Consider the following 12,366-nt stretch of genomic DNA (forward strand, 5'->3'; position numbering starts at 1 on the left):
CGCTCTCCAGTCACTGTTGCAATGCCAGTTATGAATGCTTAGATTTCTTATTCCTCAACCACCTTTTAATTTTTTTTTTCCCCCTAGGTGGAAGGGTTTTTATTATAAATATTGTAATAATGAGCTCTTTTTAATTTTTTTTTTCCCCTAGGTGGAAGGGTTTTTATTATAAATATTGTAATAATGAGCTATAATAATCCAGGAGGAACTGTCAGTGAGCCTTCCCTGGCTCCCATTTGTAACCTTGTATTTTTTTTCATAGACAACTAAGTATGGTATGTGGTAATGCTATTTTCTACTGTCTGAGAACAGCCTACACCTATCTTTATCCTTACATATTCATCAGAAATCCACTGTCAGCTGTAAATAACAACAGAATTGAATTGTAGGCATTTTGTATTTAGCCCTCTCTTGTCTGAAATACATTAACACCCATCTGTATTTAATGAAATATTTCCAAATGTCAGTGTCTCTTCCACCACCAGTGCATCATGACTGCCGGTAGGCAACATGATTAAGAATGGAGTTCAATGATTTTCAAAGATATATTACGGTAATATTAGGTATGCAGACATTTTCTACAACAATTCATATTTCTTCTTGTATGATATTCTGATTTTTTTTGGCCGCTGTTTACCAGCCACTACATATGCATTCTTAACAGTGACTTGCTGACCTCTAATTGGTTTTCTGATTAATCTGATGTCATGCCATTGTCAAATCTGAACTTAAGTAGTTGTCATTGGAACAATGCCAGCGTTTGACTTTTCTGTTTTGGCTCCGGTTTGCACAAGACTAACAGCATCTTTTGTCAAGTCTGTAGCAGCTGGAAAAAGCTTTTTGCAGCACCGCAGGGCAGCACTACAGGGCATTCTTCTTGTAATTAATGAAACAGGGAAGAATCCTTCCCTATTCACTGATTTGGTGGCAGTTATGACTTTACAAACCTCCGTGTATAACTGGGCAGCACTGCAGATGCAAAGATTATGTATTTGCTTGCATAGTTTGGGCTTTAGAAGTGCTCAGGCTAATCTGTAGGGGCAGGAAGAAGCTCACACCTTTCAGGCTGAGTCCTAGGTTTCAGGCTGGACCGCCGCCAAGTGAGGTCTGCAGGTCGGAGGAGATTTCTGAGTGCTGGCATGCAAACAAGCACCCCAACCATCCAGTTTGCCTCAGCATACTTTACACATACAACTAGTACTGTCTTTGTAAATAGTTCCTGAAGTGTAAATACATTTCTCCTGTTCATAATTTATGCAGTGAGAGAAGCAGTTATGTTCATTTGCTAAAGCTGCACCTACTCTTTGCTCAGCATTGTCCTTTACCGTGTCAAAGCTGAATGAATTTGTTAGGCATGTCCTCATCTGCTGTTCCATTAAGAAAACTAATAGGACAAGCCATGCAAAGCCGGAGAGCCTTGGGGTTATAAAAATATTTTTGGCAAAGAAAACAATGTGCAAAAACAGAAAAACAAGCTCTTCTTTTTTTTTAGGAAAAAAATGAACGCTTCCTTTTTTCCTTTTCCTTTTTCTTTGCCCCTGCCTCAACAGCTTGAGGAAAACTGGCTAGGACTGCTAGTCTTACCTCATTTGGTTTCTCCTCAGGAAGAGAGTGCTGTTTACTGCATGAGCAAAAACCCAGTGATGGATTAATTTCTGGTGTTATTTGAATTGCTCCCATGTTTGGAGGAAGAAATTGAATCTGTAGACACGCTTTATGAATGTTAAGAAAGCCGTGACCTTAGTATATGAATTCCTGATTTGCAATTCAGTCAGAGAGGTATCCATGCATTCACCTCCTATATAAATTATGTGCTTTAGGTTAATTAAAGTCAGGGCTGGATCTAAAAATAAACAAAATTCCCATTTCTTCAGGTAGTTGTATTATTTATGCATTTAAACCAATTCTTCTAGCAGTCCTAACTGTAGCAGTTACTGTCAGATAATATGGGAAATAATACATGACAACCACTAGGGACAGAATAAGTAGCAGTGTAGCATATATGAGTAACTGTTTCAAGTGGTTTATGTCAGCATAGCTTTAGTTAAGTTGAAAATTAGATGACTGGAAAACTGGCATGAGAAAAAGAGGTGAGTTAGGGATTTCCACCAGCAAGAAAGTCAGTAGAACGAGCTTGACTGTAAAGGATGCAGTGGACATACATTTTATCTTATGTTGCTAAAATGGTATCCAGTCATTTTATATACATTAAGATGATTTTATATTAGTGATTAAGATAATGAAAGAATAGTCCTTTGCCAAGGCGGTGCTCCTCTGGCACTGCTGAGTTTCCCAGATGCTCCAGAAACCTCCTTGAAACTTTCCTCTGATCTTAGGCAAAATTTTCTGCCTCAACGAGTTAGCTTTAAATATGGCTCTGACTTCTGGCTTTTAATAGTTTTTTTTTTTCCTCTCACATTTATTTTTAATTTCAGCTGGTATCCACATAACCACCAATGATATGTATTTTAAATGCTGTTCAATGCGTTGTCAAGTAGCTAGAAACAACTGTAACGAAGAGATTCCTTTGAAGGCTGTAATTACATTAACCCCTCTTTCTCCCAAATCTGATAGCTACAGATTGTAGTATTACTCAGTGCCTGAAGTTTATTCAGGTAGGCTTCCAGCTTTTAGAGGAAAGGAACATTTTTGGAATTCACCTCTATCACTCAATCATTTTAGTAATCTGAATCATCAGAATGATTGATATAAAATATTTTTTTCACTCAGTATGGTGAGATTCTTGTTTCAGCCTTCCCTGTGGGATCTGTGATCTGTGGGCTTGAGTTGAATACAGGGTGGAAAAGTTAAGGGAGAAGGTTTGGTTTCATTCCAAAGGTGCTATTTCATGTTTGATGGATTTGTTCTATATTGTAATAGCTGAGCTCTTTTTTAAGTGCAAAACCTATGAGTAGCTTAGTAGTCAAAGTGTAAACCTGATCTTTGAGGCATACTCTGGAGTATAATGGGCCATTGCCTGCCCAATGCTTTGGGGGCTGTTGTGTCACAGGCGAGACAGGACCACACACTGCCTGGGACAATTCTCTGGCCCTGCGGTGCACTGTCTTCCTTGGGGACACCTAACACTTGCCTAGGGAGATCATGGGATCTTCAGCACTGGAGAGTTTTAAAAAAGCTGGAGAGTGGCCCACCATCATTCATCAACAACTAATCCTGATTAGGGAGGCATAGATTAGATGACATTCCATTTTTAGGGTCATTTTTAGTTTAATAATTTTTTGCTCTATTCAGTCATTCTGATTAGTATTTTCCATAATTTCTAGTTTAATTTTGTTCAAAACCAGAGGTGAAAGTAGAGTGTCTTGACAGCTTTTGTCTCAAATTCTTAATTATCACATGGGATGCCTAAAAGTTTTGTTCCATGAAGTCAAAAGTACACAGTTAAAAGAAGAATGGGAAGGAAAAGAAAAAGGAGAAGACTCAATAGGTAGACTTTTGCTGCTGACAGATCAGTCCTTCCAAAGATTTCAGTCCAAGGTTTTTCTGAGAACAGGATGGACCTGCTTCTGCTGTCAGGAGAAGGAGTTGCCACGTGGGCAAAAATTTGAAAAGAGTTAAACTGAACATTGTGACACCTGCAATCTGCTCACTGGTACATGAAAGACAAGTACTGATAGCATGCCCCATGCTTTATGAAATTTTAAACAAGGAACTAACAATATATGACATATGTCTGACAGCATTTAAACAAACATAAGAAATGCATCAATAAGTAGGCCCAGTTTTGCATTTCTTCTGTGCAAGTTAATTCCCTCGGAGGCCAAATTGCTCTCTGCTGACCAACTGAACTGTATGTAGGTATTGACCGCTAATAGATTCTTTGAGGGCTAGTTAGGAATATAATCAGCTTTCCACAGACTTCATTTTTCGTAATTTTTTGGTAAAATAATTGTAAGGGGAGAGTGAGATGCTGAATTTTGAGTAGGTGCGGAGAAAGGTGATGTCTGTGACAAGTAGAAAGTAAGTGTTCAACATTTACAGTTTCTTTAATGTAGCATAAATTAAAGAATGAAAGGAGGTTATTGTGTGTTTAATTTCTATAAAACATCTGTACATTCAGTTTAGTTGGTGATTGTGTCATACTGAAAATGGGAAAAGGGAGACTTCCAAACCACTATAGCTAGCTGCTCTGCATGATTCAGAGACAATATTGTATGGAGGTATATGCATTACAGAAATGTTAGGTTATGGCAAGATCTGTGAAAGGAATGTAGACATCTAAATTAAAACTTAATGCTGGACTTTGGCACTGACTTAAAGTTCATTTCAGCTATCCCCACTGACAGCTACCTGAGAATATTAAAACAACTAGCATCCAGTTGCCACCTGTGAGCTGCTAGGAGCTGTTCTCTCAGCTGAAGCACTGTATCAGACAGTGTGACATTGCCATTTTACTGCAAAGTAAAGGAAGTCCATATGAGATGTCATTGAAGGTGGTCCTCTGCCACCTTCTAGACTAGATTGGTCTAGATTGAGGGGTTTGATCTTGTGGGCAATTTCAGAGCACGCTGCCCAGGTTGCAGGCGATACTGCAGTGACCATTGCTTTCTTTCCAAGCAGGAGTCCCTTTGCTACGCAAGAGCTCCCTGGTTACAACACATATGCAGAGTTCTGCATCACCTGCCATCACTTTCCATTTCCCCCTGAAAAAAGGAATTCATATTTTCCTTCTCCAAGGACTGTGCTTTTGTCTTAGGAAAATAGTCAGGCTCTTCTGTTACAGTTGTGGTGTTGTTCATAGAAGAGTTGAGAGTAGTTGTGAAAGAAGGTAGAAAAAAAGGTCTGATCTTTAGTTGCATGTTTAGGACGTTCCCCTGGGAGATAGATAGTTTGAGGCTCCTGTTTCAACAGTCTCTTCGGTATTTATGTCAAGCATCCGTTGGCTGGAATACACAAATGGTCTGTAAATCAGGGGTGGGAACCCAGGACCCCTCACTTTAATCTGAATGCTCAAACTACTAAGCTACCAAGCCACATTCTTGCTAATATTCTATCTTAGCTCCCTATTAATCATTAATATTCTTTTCCTAGATGTTACATTCACTAAGCAATTTACAAACAATAGCAAATCGGATAAAAAGGCAAGAGCTGCCTTCCACAATAATAACAAGAACATACAATAAAAATGACTTGCCAACACTATCTAGATAAGATCATTTTCAAAGTGAGAACTTACACCATACAATGAGATTTTTTATTGAGGTGCTATGAGAGGAACATAATTACTACCCAAGTAACTGTAGATAAGCTGATACCTGTGGTAGATTAAAGTGAATCAGAACTACAGGCTCTCTGAAATAATACAGTATTGTACTGTAGTCCAGGAAAAAATACTTGCTAACCTTACTCTATATTAACTGTATGATAACTGTAGAAAGTATGTTAATACTGTTGGAACTGATGAAATGCTTTCTCTTAACTTTTGGTCTAAAAACCTCACAAAAGCCCATATTTAAGACACTGTACCAACACAAGGTGAGCAATAGTTGCTGACCATTAAAACCCATAGGTAAATAGACTGATTAAGATCTGTGTGGAGTCAGAAATGGATACATAGAGAAGCAGATTTACTCCACAGAATCTTAAGGCTGGAAGGAACCTTGGGAACATACTTAGTTGATCCCCAGCCCTAAGACAGAACTAAATATGCAAAATACACTTCTGACAAATGTTTGTCTACCCTTTTCTAAAATGTCCAGTGATGGGATGTCTCGCCTGAGGTCATGTGGAAGGTCCACAATAGAGCAGAGGGTAGACACAGGTATTTCTAATATTCCAGTCTTCAAACAAATCCACTGTCTTATTCCTCCAAAAGAAGTGTTGTATTTTAAATAGCTCTGCAGAATAGCAGAATGGGTGAAATTCTCCATAATCAACCATTTTGTTCTAGCAACTATAAATAATTAAAAGAGAAGAGAAGACTTAGGTTTAGAGTAAGATTAATTCCAACTTTCTCTAGTTTCAGAGGAAACAAACTGAATCACTCCCATTGATGTATCTTATGGAACTACATTTTAGGTAAGGGGAAATGGTGTATGAGAAGTAGGAGGCTACTGAAATTTACTGAAGATACAGAGCTGGGCCCAGCACAAAAAAACCAAACCAAAACAGAATATCATACAGAGGATTTTGGTTGACACTGAAGGTTCTAGAAATAGAAATAAGATACAGTTTAATTATACAAAATACAGTGTCATGAATTTAGGGACTAGTAAAGCGTGTTTCTATGACAAGCTTGGAATTCATCAGTTGGAAATTACAGAGGAAGAGAAAGACCCAGCTATACCACTTGGTCATGGGGTGACTATGAATTGAAAATGTCCTGCATTAACAAAACCCAAATGCTGTTCTGTAAAGTCTCAGATTAAGTATTAGCAGTACAGATGGGAAATGTTCAGTCCTTTTAAAAGGCACTGTGGAATTATTCTGGAATACCGTGTTCAAATCGGCTGCCCTCCGTTCAGGCAAGAAGACCTCACAAGTCCCTGCTGAGAGGCACTGCTAGGGTGAGGAGGAGGGGAAGAGAAGACAGTTTATGAGAAGACATTAAAAGAGGTTGGCTCATTTAAACTGGCAAAATGCAAGCTGTGAAAGGGTATGATTGCTGTCTGAAAACACATGGGGGGGCAAACTGCTGAAGGGGAAATAACTAGGTTAAAGTAATGGCTAGCGAAGCTAGTGGGCATGAATTAACCCTTAATTGGCTCAATACTGGGAGGGGGTTTCTGCTCCGAAGAACACGGCTCTGGAAACATTTTCCAAGAGCAGTAAAGGGATTGAAATGCTAACTAGTGTCAGGATTGGAGCTCCACCAGTTTGTGAAAGGGATCTGTGGTATAACAGCTGGTGCTAATAGAAGACTGGAACTGACGGCTGGAAAAAGTCTGTGTCTGCTCTATATTCTTAGGAGGACCTAAGTATTCTGCCAGGAATAATATTTCATTTGATTCTGGAGAATCCAGGCCAAAACTCTAGCTAACTGCAAATTCGTTTGCAGAGTAGGTATAAGCAAGATGTTGCAGTGCGAAGCAGCAGGGAGCACACTTGGGCTCAGGCTCCTGCCAGTAGACAGGGATATAGGGAGGAAAACAGACACAGAAACACAGAGGAGAAGACAGACAGGGAGGGGAGGGAGGCAAAGTCTTGGACAGCAGAGCTTCTTGTAGGGCGGGTTGAACAAAAGCACGAGTGTGATGCCAACTCCCTCCTTCCTCATCAGCTCTGTTCCTCTCCCTCACCAGCAGCCAGCCTGGCTTTCCAGGGCCCTGGCATGGGCAAAGGAGTTATTCAAGCTATTGGTCGCTGCCCTGTTGCTTTAGGGAACTCTTTACATCCCCTCTGCCGATCCATCCCTTCCTGCTTGTAAGCAATTGCCGTCGGACAATCATGCCCGCCTAGCTGGCCCAGAGAAAACTTGCGATGGCTTGGTGCCACCGTCAAGCCTCCCATGCCTTTTTCTCTTCTCCGTGGGCCATACCAAGTCTTGATGGCACATGACCACCTCTCCAGTGCTGCCAAAATAATATTAGATTGAAACTCCTGGAAATTACCCCCCTGCTTTGCTCCCCTTCATCCCTGATAACGTGGCTTTCAAATGTGAGGAAGAGCTGTGTGGCTCTGATAGGGCTGAAATCTGTTCCTTTAAGCAGATGTCTAATCATGGTAGATGCTGGTTCTTGTTCAACTTAAACTGCAATCCAGATTTCCTGATATGCCACATCTCCAAATTAGATATTGTCTTACATTTCTCAGGGGCGAAATAAAGATGTTTTCAGAATAAAACTGTCAAAGAAAGTAAGCTTTATTAGCAGTAACAAAAATGAAAAGCAAGCTGTCTTGAGTGTATGCAAGACATAGAACTCCATGAATGTAGATAAAAGGACAGTTTTTATGCAATGACAGCCCTAGATCAAGAAACTGAAACAGATAAGTGATAAACATACAGGAAACAAATAAATGCACATCAGGCTGCTTGGTAGTTAGACAACATTAATTTTATCTTGCGTAAACCAGCATGATTGAAGAAAGTAAAATATTCAAGAAAGGCTGGTAAATGCTGAAAATAATGTAGGATAGTAAGATATTTTGTGTAGATTTACTTTGTATTATTCAATTTTTTTTACAAAGGCCTGTCTCAGTTTGCATCAAATTCTGTCACCAAATAAGAGTACTATCAATAGGTTCAAGCTCTTTTGATTCATCCACAGGCAGAAACTTCATTTAAGTAGAGTCCAGGTTGAAAACATATCTCAACAGTTTAAGTTGAAATATGTTTAAATATATTTACAGGCTGTTGCAATTAATTAGTCCCACACCAAAAATAACAAATTAAGAGAATGTATTATTAGACAGGTGTATCTAAACATTATAAGGCATAAGAACATGTGTTTGAGTGAGCTAGGAACCGCAATATTCGCTTTCAGACCCTTTCCAAATTCTCACCTGGTTTAAAGGCTGCAATCCTGCTTGCTAAATAGTTCAGATATTGCCTCCACATTTTCTTCATTCATCACTAAAATGACTTCCTTTGGAAGAAATCTTGACTTTCCTCATAGTGACATTGTGCAAAGCCTACAAGATTGCATTTGGGTAATTTTAATGTTTATTGATCTAAATTCATTTACACTATACTAATTTTTAAATCTCATATTGTTTTACCTTCTTGCTCCTTGGTGGCTTTGCTGTAAGAGAATATTAAAGCAAGAAATGTTGGTAAGGATCTGGGGGAGATGGTGGGAAAAGACTGGGTTTGTACCCCCAGCTTATTTTGTGGACACATTCTCCCAGTTTGCAAAGAGACGTTTTAGCGCTGTGTTCAAGGCAAGAAGGATGAGAACTGCTAAGTTGCAATGGAAAGCCAAAGTGTGTTTATACCCTGTGGTGGGGTGCCAGCTGAGAGGACTTGTCATGTTTGCTTTAAACTAGCTCGCTTGGGTATGGGAGCACTGCAGCCGTGGGAGCAGTGCAGGGCTACTACTGTGCTATTCCCTTGTTATCTCTGGCCTGGGAGGACAGCCTTGGGTTCTCCCAGTGACCTTCCCAGCAGCGTTCCCGTGCCGGGGTGTGAAGTTGGCTCAGAACCCAGAGGGGCTTTCACATCATTGGGTTGCAGTGGAGAGATACCTCTTAGCCCCTGAAAATCATTTACACCAGCAGAAAGAAAAGAGAGCTGAGAGACATGCTGGTGTTTTGCTTTTGAGTTTCATGTGAAGCTGGTGCTTAGGAACTTAATGTAAGCCTTTGCTTGATTCCTTTCAAAAAGTGTTATCTTTTGTTAGTGCTTCTTCCTACCTTCAATACTTCTCGTTCCCTTCTAAAGGGAATTCCAAAGCCCACTGAAGTCCATTGCAGGATTCCCACTGGTCTGTGTAGATTTTGGACCAGATTCTAGCATGTAGTTTATCTTCTTCTGTACTACAAATGGTCAAGCGTAAGTTGCCATATCTCAAGCTGACCCACTTTTTATTCAAATCAAATTTTCTCAAAGTGGATAAATGAAAAAAAATTGCCAAGTAGTTTAAAGGATCTGAATGCATTTGACAAACAATTAATTTAGCACAGCTAGAAGCAACTCTGAGAGTGTTCTGCTTTTATCTTGTATCCTCATGAGTTTGTGCTAATAACAGTGCCCTCTTCCAGCTTTTTAGCAACCTGATTATGTCCAACATGGGCTACCTTACCATCATATAACTTACCCCACCAACACTTGGTTCCTTGTGAGCTACAAAGTATGTAGTGTTAGATTCCCAGCTGTCATAAATCAGCATCCTCAGGTGGCATTTTTTGCAAAAGACAGCCTTATGCCAACTGTCAAGGTAGTATCTGTGAGAAATCAATTAACGTTGTTGCCAAGTGGCCCAGTAAGATCAGTATTGCTATTGCTAGTAACAGATCTCAGGCCCTATGCTAATTTTGCAACTTGAGCAACAGTATTTTTAGGGTTATAAGTGCTTCAAATAGGTATATGGGTCAGAGGCAGATCTACTTTTGATTCATTGGCCTCTCAGGAGGAAGCACTGAAAAACACTTTAACTTCCAGTGTGGCACGGGAAAATATTTTCAGTGTAAAGGCAGATTTATCAAAGTGAGGGAAGGCAATGGTTGTCAGGAGATAAATTCATTGGTACTGAAGATCCTGACTAGACCTCAGACTACGTGGCTCTGGTGAGACTCTGACTGGGATGTCTCAGCTGAGCAATGGAGCTGACTGTGGAAAACAGGGGACCAGCCGAATGACGAAAAGCAGTAACAGACCATTCATTTTTTAACAATGTAGTTCCATAAATATGCTTTTTGTTGTAGGAAACTGTCTATGCCTAAGGTGGCTGTCTAGAAAATGCAGTAGTTTAAAGAAAAATGTTGTCTCATAATCAAGGAGAGCTGTCAAAACCACTTGGCAAACAAACACACAAAGTACTTAGTGCCAGAAATATTTATACATTATTCCTAAGGAAAAAAAAAGAATGCTGAGTGTATTTGAGAGTCTAGCACAAGTTGCCACACGAGTATCGTGAGGCAGAATGGATGGGATGTAAAGAGCTCATAAACTGGGCTCTGAAATTGTATTTCCCTGTCATTAAGAAAAACAGAATAAACGTGCCTCTCATTTTTGGTCAATCTGATCCATTTTAAAGCAAAGATCTTTGTAAGTATTTTATGAGTTTCTTGGTCTCATTTCTAGCGTGGCTAATCACCTCCATTGCCCTCAAACTCCACCACCACAAGGAGTATACTTGCTGGGATTTCCCGTCACTCATTGTTTCCTAGAAAGCCATCTGATGAATGGAGACGAAGAAGGAACTACAGATCAGGATTTCCTTGATTGCCTTATCTACAACTTCTTACGTGCTGAATCAAAATTTCTTGCTGATTCCTACCTTTTTGTGTATGATTTTTCTATTACATTTTCCCTTATTCTTCCTTCTGGCTTTGCCTTCTAGCTAAAAAATATCCAAAATTGAACCCAGGGTGACTAGTCTGCCAGGCTGAAGATGATGACTGAGCAACCGGATGGGCTGCAAGTCTCCTGAAAGGAGCATCAGGGCAAGCCAACCAAGAGTTTCTTAGCAATGGGGGCGTGATGTCAGGGTTTAGACCCAGCATGTCGAGATGCCAGCTGCTCCCAGCGTGCTTCAGACACGGAGCGGCAAGCTGAGAAGGGGCACCTCAGTTTCCTCTTCTGCCATTTATCTCCCTATCTCCTTTTGTTTGAAGAAGAAAGAGCAAACGGAGCAACAGAGGTGAGATCTATGGCCTTATCCCCGTTGTCTCCTTTGCCTAAGGAGGAAGACTTTCAGCCAACAAATTTCCTTCCGAGGTGTTTTTCCTCCTGTAAAAAACAGAGAGGAGGAGAGGGGAGGTGCGGGAACTGCTCGTCGTTTTCTCACCTACTACTGATTTAACGTTTGCTTACTTGAATAGTTAGTCAAGCAAAAACAGGTACCTGACAACCGAGCTGAAGCATGAGTTACTCGGAACGCCGTGGCAGCGGATACCCCTCCGCTTCCTCCCCGCGGAGAGAGGCAGGACGCGGCCGGGCCGCAGGGGCGAGGGCGGCCGGCGTGGGGAATGCCGGCCCCCGGGCAGGGCCGCCCGGCAGGCTCGCCGGCCCGCAGGCGGGCTCCTGCCGCCCCGGCAGCCTCCACCCGGCCGGGGGGGCCCGGGCCCGGGCAGCGGGGCAGCCCCGCGGGGCTCCCGGCCCTGCAGTTGCGATTTCAGACCCGACAGGTGGCAACCGCGGGCCGGCCTCCGCCTCCACCGAGCACCTGCGCGGGAGCCTCTGCCCTCCGAAACCGCCCAAACCCAGCAAAGCCGGCGCTTAAAATTCACCTTCCTCTGAACAAGCTGCTGCCTTTCAGCTTTCGGGCCATTTTCCGAGCCTGATACAGCACTCTGCTCCGTGTCTGCAGTCGGAAATGAAAGAAAGCAGCCGCAAACTGTGGCTAAAGCCACGATCTCATCTCAGTGACGTTACCTGAAGTCACACTGAAGTCCTCAGGCCTTTGTAGGTTTTAGCCTGATGCAGGATTTGCCCGTCTTGTTCTATTTTCATTTCCATATTTGTTCCAGAGGTAGGAAAAAATAAACAGTCTCAGCAAACGAAAGGGGGGTGAGGGGGGATGGAGAACAGTGCTGTTAGTGAAGCTGAAGAGTTCACTCATTGCCATGGAAACGTTCACATCCTAGCAACAGCTTCCTGATAGCGAGATGACATGGAAAGACAAGAGCTGATGCCTTTGACTCATGGGGAAATAAGCTATCCTGGATTTCCACTTCTTTACCCCCTTTTCTTTTCCAAAAGTGCATAGTGATTTAACATAAAAAGCCCCAATCAACATTTTTTTT

At 41.4% G+C, this 12,366-nt stretch overlaps 1 long non-coding RNA gene across 1 annotated transcript; it reads right to left on the minus strand.

Moving 5' to 3' along the window:
- Positions 1-7,806: 7,806 nt before the first annotated feature.
- LOC143158188 (uncharacterized) lies at positions 7,807-12,140 on the minus strand. The gene is made up of 2 exons (XR_012994924.1): positions 11,851-12,140; positions 7,807-11,350 (listed from the first exon to the last, which is right to left on the minus strand). It is a non-coding gene; the product is annotated as an uncharacterized LOC143158188 (long non-coding RNA).
- Positions 12,141-12,366: the final 226 nt, after the last annotated feature.

This window comes from Aptenodytes patagonicus, chromosome 3, assembly GCF_965638725.1.
Source record: "Aptenodytes patagonicus chromosome 3, bAptPat1.pri.cur, whole genome shotgun sequence".
Taxonomy (NCBI): Eukaryota; Metazoa; Chordata; class Aves; order Sphenisciformes; family Spheniscidae; genus Aptenodytes; species Aptenodytes patagonicus.